The 7,824-nt window shown below is 41.3% G+C and overlaps 1 pseudogene; it reads right to left on the reverse strand.

The window, feature by feature from the left end:
• Window positions 1-3,505: 3,505 nt before the first annotated feature.
• LOC144368706 (poly [ADP-ribose] polymerase 1 pseudogene) lies at window positions 3,506-4,385 on the reverse strand (annotated as a pseudogene).
• Between the last annotated feature and the right edge of the window lie 3,439 nt (window positions 4,386-7,824).

Below are 7,824 nucleotides of genomic sequence, written 5' to 3' on the forward strand. Positions count from 1 at the left end.
AAGAACCTGGGCTAGCCTGCTCAGGTTCAAATCCCAGATCCACCAGTTACCTTTGGTAACTTCATGTTATACTCATGGAGTAAATGGAAATACTGACAGTGAGCACCGGAGAGCTGCAGTGAGGATTATATGAGACAATTCAAGCAAAGCAGTTAGCACACTGCCTAGTACTTGTTATCTACTGCTGATACTATGGCAACCTTCTAGAACTAAATAATGAAAATAATAGACCCAAAATATGTAGAGCAAGTGACTATGAAAAGAAGACCAGTCTAGTACAGAGAGAAAAGATGGTGACAAAAGTTGGTTGGCCTAGCTGGTCACTGAAGAAAAGGAGAATGCACTGAGTCAGGAACAGGGCAGAGGATGGGGGAACAGGGAAGGGATAAGGTAGGGATAAAGAGACTTCCATGTGGCTGATAACCTGGCCCCCAGCTATGGTGGCAACATGCAGGGGAGCCTAGCTCTAGAGCAAATGATGTTTTTGCAGTAAAGAGCCTTTCCTAATGAACCAATCTGTATTTACTTCTATTGGCATCCTGGGAACCAGGGTGCAGCAGAGACAATTTGACTCATTCCCCCACCCTTCCCCCAACAAAGCATTATTACATCCAACCCATTACATTAGCTCTTATCAGTCTTGGAAGCTCTCAGTCATCCTCCATGAGCTGTAATAATTTCAGCTAATATCTTAAAGTGTTCAAAGAGCCTGTGATATGTTATGAGCCTAGTAATTGTTGACTGGTTCCCTTTCTATTGTGGCTTGATTTTATACCTTGTATCCAAGCTGACACGTGCTCTGGGTGCTATATTATGATGAGACTTTTTGCAAAGGCTGATTTTTAAAAATAAACATTAAATATTGAGGCTGTTTTAAATCAAAGTTTAATTTTTCTACCATCTCTTGTTATTCTTATTAGGAAGCCATGCAGTTCTTCATAAGGATAGTAACCTCTAGTGTAAAACTTTGAGCAAGTACACAATTGAGAATTAATTAGGAAGTTAAAATCTAGGATTGGGCCCAAAATAATGAACTATACTGAGACGCAAGAGTACAATGATCATGGCTTAGAGAGACTTGAGAAATTCACCCTCAGCTTTTTCCATGCACCTTTGATTGATGCAAGCATCCTTGCTCCCTAGGGAACCTGTCAGAGCCAAGTGGCTAAACTATCATGGAGGAACTTCCTGGATAACAAGGAATGACCCAGCACCTATCCTCTGTGTGTTGCCCCTTCCCCGTTAGCTCCTCTCAGATTAAAGGGTGCACTCCAGCTGCTTTGTTATCCTGGACCTGAAGGGTTACCCAGAATCAGGCACAGGATCTATTTCTCTAGGGAAAACTACCTTGAAAAGCATTCTTTGACTTGTGGTTCAGCTATATCACTTTACCTATGTTTAGAAAAGCTTTTCAGGTCAATTGGCATCTTCTTATCAGCTGTGGGCAGGTAAGATCCACTCTAGAGAAATTCCAGTCTCTCGTGGTATCCTGGGCATTCATACCACATGGGATTCTAGGTATCTGTAGGTGCCCCCTAACCTTCAAGGTGGGCCCAGATGTAGTGTCCCCCGGAAGTCTGCTCCAATTACTCCTCCATCCCATGTTCCTCATTGGCCTTTTACTAGTTAGTATCCTTTTGATTGAAAATTACAGAAAAGTAATTCCTGCTACACTCAGAAAGAAGAGATTTATTGGATTGCTTAACTGAATTACCCAGAGGTGGAAATACATATTTCAGACCTGACTAGACCCAGGGGTTCAAACACTATCATCAGTATTTGGTCCCACCCTCCCTCTTTCCCCTTAAAGTCTCCATCTGTCCTCTATATTCAGAAGGCTCTGTGTGCTGAGGTTCCCAGGAGCTCCAGACATGCACCTTATAGCTCAGCTATGCTGAAAAGAAACCAATCTTTTACATGGGTCCCAAGAACATTCTGACTTTTGAGCCTCATTGGATCAGCTTAGGTCACATGCCTGGCCCCAGACCAATTTCTATAGCCAGAAGGATGACATACCTGTCACCTGTTTACCCCACTAAAATCACATGACCAAGAATGGAGGAAGCATGAGTCCCCAAGGGACAATCAAGGTGCTATTACCAGCAGAAGGAGAAACAGAGGCTGGAAAGCCCCAAATAAAGAGATGTCCACTTCCTGCTAGAAGGAAGAATATCCAAAGTATCATGTCACTTTACCTATGGACGTTTCCAGGATAGGAGGCAAAATATGTGAGGAAAGGAACTTAGACTCCCTTAGGAGGTTAGTGTCAAGGAATTTGTCAAATGTTTTGTTTCAACTCTTCTACTCCCTGGACAGTAATTGGATAGAATTTCTTGAGGTCAGAGGTGTCCTAAAATTCTTAGAAATACTTGGACCAGAGAAAATCAAGGAAGAGGGCAAGAAGGAATCCACCAGCTTCTTCAGCTTATTTCAAACTCAGGAAGTTTGGAAAGCTATGGTGGCTACTGTGTGTGATGAGGTGTCCAGGGCTCCCTAGGAGCCTGGGTTAAATGCTGGCAGTACCTGCCACTCTATTTTGTGATTTCCAGGCTCTGTTTCCCCTTCTGCTGGTAATAGCACCTTGATTGTCCCTTGGGATTCATGCTTCCTCTACTCTTGGGTCATGTGAATTTAGTGGGGTAAACAGGTGACAGGTTCATCATAGGACTGATGCACAAGCAAGCATTTCATACATGGCTCAATTAGCTTCTGTCCATATCACCACCAGAAGACCAGACAAGATTTTTTTTCTAGCTGGGCACAGTGGTGCACATCTGCAATCCCAGCAGCTCAGGAGTCTAAGACAGGAGGATCACAAGTTCAAAGTCAACCTCAGCAACTAAGCAAAACCCTGTCTCTAAATAAAAATACAAAAAAGGAAAACAGAAAGAAAATGTATGTAACCACCAAAAACTATTTGTGTTTTTAGAGTTCTGGTTTTGAGAAACATAATAGGCAAGTGATCACTGATGATGTTGACAAATATTATTAATGGTAGCATTTTTAGTATGAAATTAGTTTTTATGTTTAGCTCAAAATAAATGCATCACACATTGCCAGAATTAAAACTAAAGATGAACACTTAGAGAAAAGGGTGGAAACACATTGTTTCCATCTCTTGGGAAACCAATAAGGCAAGTGCTGTAATTTGGCTTGTTTTTTTTTTTGTTGTTGTTGTTTTTTTTTTTTTTTGTTTTGTTTTGAAACAAGACTAGTCTAAGCAAACAAAACAAACCAAAAACCTCTCCCCCACTTTCCCTCTACTGTCAGATGTATCTGTCAGGACTGTGCCTGGCTAGATAGAACCCTCAAACCCTCCAATGCAAAATTAAACATAAAAAGGATTTGAAAATTTGAGAAAAACCTTTTGACCTGTTTATGTAAAAACCCTTTCCAAGGAGATTTAGTAAAGGTAACATCCATTGGCAGCTTAGTTGAGGTTTCTGCTGGGTGTGTTGGTGCATGAGCACACAGTTAATTCAAATGAGAGTCACCAGGGTGCAACTCATATTTCTGTTAACCACAGAGAGGTCTTAAAGTTGAATTTCAGTTTCAGCAGATACTTCAGATTTACCTGAGCAATATCAAAGACAATGTATTCATTATATAGTAGGCAGGTATAGATAACACCTTATGAGATCCCAGTCCTTTATACTCTCCCGAGTAATACTAGCCGAAGGATCAGGGATAGTTTTGCCCAAATCTTTTGACACTCTGCTTGCCCTTGGGTAATTGGTTGATATGTGAAGCAGGCTTCAGTTCATCCATGTTCCCCAGGACAACTTCTCCCAACAGGATTTAGCCTATCTTGTCTCCCTGAGATGTGTGGAAGTAGTAGATACTCTTTGAGACCATATCAGCAAAAAATATGTCTTTGCCAAACATGTAGCCTGTCACAGGTGCTTCAGGCAGGGCTATGCCTAGAAGGGGACCAGGATCCCAGCAAAGTTGGTGGTCCTGCACCTGTGCACGCAACCTTCGATTGTGAAGCTACTTAAAGGGTTTGTAGTGTTGGCTCTCCCCTTTGCACTCTACCTTAGAGATATCCAAACTTCCAGGTCATAGGCATTGTGCCTGTGTGTTCCTAACATACTTCCTGATGATCTCTGCTTCTTCAGAGTCTTTGTCAACTACCTTAATGTCACTTTTGAGCTTCTTGTAGTTGACATCAATGGGGTCCTTGCTACTGTCATCAGATCCACCCCTAAGCCAACTGCAGGCCATCCCAATGTCCAGGAAGTTGTCCGGCATTTGTACTTTGGCCTGCACACTGTCTGCATAGTTCAGGAGCAGGACTTTCTCATCCCATAGTCAAGGGGCATCAGGGTTTAGAAGCAATTTGGTGGGGGTTGGGGAGGTGTATCTGGGATTGAATTCAGGGGCATTTGACCACTAAGCCACATCTTCAGCCCTATTTTGTATTTTATTTAGAGACAGGGTCTCACTGAGTTGCATAGCACCTTGCCCTTGCTGAGGCTGGCTGGAACTCCCCATCCTCCTGCTTCAGCCTCTTGCACTGCTGGGATTACAGACATGTACCACCACACCCAGCCTGCACATATAAGCCAAAGAGTTTTAAATTTTCTTTTAAGTAGAGTCCTGTTTGGTGACAAGTTAACACTCCCACTAAATGAAATGAATAGATTTTAAATGGATATTAAAGGCTATCCTGTCTTCAAGAAAGTATATAAACTTCTCCAAAAAACATACAATTTAAGACATGTCAAGTACAACCCACTGACAGTAAAATCTGATACTCTGTACACCTGCAGAGTTACACATCTGAATGACAATAAGCCTCCAAAATTAAAAGGCTGATGCTTGCTGAGTATCCAAGAAGCCTTCCAACAACACAAAGCAATTCCCACTAATACTGCACAACAGTGCTTGTGAGCTGGGGCAGGATGTGGAGCAAGGTGCTGCGGGCCTGATGCCAAGATTCGCATGCCCATGATCTCATCAGGCATTTGCTGGAGAGACATCACTGATCATCTGAAGTGCAAGAGAGTATGAAACAGAACTGAGCCCAGGAGCGGAAAGCACATACTTTTTTGCATGAATCCCTCTGCTTGGTCATAGCTCTGAGTATCTAGTCCCCCAAGTTCACACTATCAGATTCACTGATTTTTTTTTCATGTTTTACATGAACAATAGCAATCTTTTAATAAAAATTAGTAACATTTCCATAGGAAAGGTCTCTAATTGAATACAAACTATACAGATGATAAAACTGTCATAGATTGCATCATACACAAGTCTTTCTACATACCCACATTTTGGCAAAGAAGATCAAGGACATAGATAGAAAACCCAAGAAGGCAAGTTTTATTTGTGCCTAATTCATGCAAAATAGGGGTACCATCTTGTGGGCTTTGCAAAAGACCAGGAAAGTGATGCCTATGACACCCATCCCAACTCAGTCTTTAAGAGGTTAGGGAGAGGCCTGTGTAATCATGTAATGTTCCTTATTTTTCTAAAAAGTGAAAAAGATAATCCATGAAACATAAAAATATCTGATTTTGTGTTCTTTGTTTTTCTAAGATAAGTATATATCGTTGAGTACCTTCAGGGAAGTCTCATCATGTTTGACATGACATATAAAAACACTGTTTTTCTCCCGTATAAAAGAAGTGAATTTTGTAATCTTGACACTACACTGAGATAAAATAGTTTGGACATGACTTACATGTCCATTTAATATCTATTTAATAAAATTGCAAACTGTTCAGTAGAAAGTTTTCTGACTATATGATTGGCACTTCAATTTTGTCTTTTTTGTATAAATACTCAGTTTACCCTGATTTGGTTAATTTCTCTTCCACTGCTAAGCTGCTAGCCAAAAATTCTTGTCACTTGAAAAAAAGAACTCTCTTAATACTTCATTTACCTTTCATTCTTTTATTATTTATTTAGAACTTACTATATCCCTGGCTACGTATATGTAAATATGTATAAGGTATGTTTTCTCTTGCAAGAGATAAACCAGCAGTGGTGGTGGTGTGTGCAAAAGTTGAGAGAGAGAGAGAGAGAGAGAGAGAGAGAGAGAGAGAGAGAGAGAGAGAGAGAGAAGGGAGGACAGATGCAAACCCCAGCTCTCTGCCCCATGACAGCTCCTTTCTGTGACAAGCGGCGGTCCTTAGGCCTCAGAGGAAACATTATAAGTGAGAAATAGAAAAAGAAATTACTTTGCCCTGAGCGGCCAGTGGAACCAAAGCAGAAGAGTGGAGCGCCCTTTTCATCTGCCTGAGGTGCAGGACCTGGGAACCTGCAGAGCTCTAGAGCCTTGGTCAGTAAGGACGTCTGGGCATGTGTCTTCCAAGGCACAGAGTTTACCCCCTTCTCCTCGCTGACTCTCACTGGCCTTCACCGCCCAGAGCTTGAGAGAGCTGAGCGCAGACAGTGAACTGAGTCCAACCAGCGCAAAGCGAGGCTGGACTCCCCGTTGCCCCCACCTGCGCTGCGTCCCTAAGGCGGGGGAAGGCGTAGGCGGGGCGCCAGCTGCGCTCTTGGACTAGGGCGGAGCGCACAGCGTGGTAGCCTCAGGGATTCCGCTTTCCCCACTTTCGCTTCTGGACCCGCAGGGGGCGGGACTCCTTGTTAGACTCCCTTGCCACCTCCTCCCCTTCGCGCTGTCGGTCCCCCTTCCCTCCCACCTCTTCCCTGGTGAAACTCAAGTTGTTACATTGAATGACAGAAATGAGGTAACTCAAATTTGTTTCTTCCTGTTTATAATAATATAATGTCTGTGCTTATATTTAATCTATTGTGACTTTTAAATTTTACTTTATTGTGGTAAGAACACTTAACATAAGATGTATCCCCTAGCAAACATTTAGGTATAGAAGACAGTGTGGTTAAGAAGAACAAATTTGTCCAGCAGATGTCAAGAATTTATTCAGCTTGCATTATTGACACCCTATGCCCAGTGAGGAATAGCTCATGTAATCTGTAGTTTTATTGCAGAAATAGGGAATATCACAGGGTCTGTGGATATGAACTCTGCCTGAAGTGAGTGCAGAGGATATCAAAACTTCATGACCACACTCCTGACTGTGTAATGAAGGTGGCTCAATTAACACCCATATTCCATACAGTTTTTTTTTCCTCCTCAATTTAAGGATCACTAGTGACAACATGATAATATGAAAATTGCAAGTATACTATTAAAATTCAACAATAGCCAAAGCAATTGTTTAGAGCTTTGACAAAGAATTTTTTTAAAGAGAGAAAGAGAGAGAGAGAGAGTTTTTTAATATTTAGTTTTTAGTTTTAGGTGGACACAACATATTTATTTTATTTTTATATGGTGCTGAGGATCGAACCCAGTGCCCTGTGTATGCCAGGTGAGTGCGCTACCACTTGAGCCACATCCCCAGCCCCAACAAAGAATTTTTGAGAGGCAATATGATTTTCACTGAACTAGGTTAGAATTACCTGCATGCTGGTAGAGTATTTCCATTATTCAACCATTTGTAGGCCACTTAATTATGAGATAATAATAACAAATCTGAGGTAAATATACTTTATGTCCTAGAAATTTTTTGTAGTTACTTGTATTAGTCATGGTTTGCTTTACTGCACGTTCTTTTATGTATTATTTCCCAGTTTTTTAATACATGACAGGGATAAAAAAAGTGGGCCCACAGTTCAAATCTGACCTGTTATGAGTGTTTTTGTAAATAAACTTTTGTTAGAATAACCATGATCATTCGTGTACATATTGCCTGCTTTTAAGCTTCAAAGTAAGAATGTAGTAATTAATACAGATTAAGTGGACTGAAAAAACTAAAATTTAAGCTACTTTTTCCCTCAAAAACAAGTTTA

This window comes from Ictidomys tridecemlineatus, chromosome 11, assembly GCF_052094955.1.
Source record: "Ictidomys tridecemlineatus isolate mIctTri1 chromosome 11, mIctTri1.hap1, whole genome shotgun sequence".
NCBI classification, from domain to species: Eukaryota; Metazoa; Chordata; class Mammalia; order Rodentia; family Sciuridae; genus Ictidomys; species Ictidomys tridecemlineatus.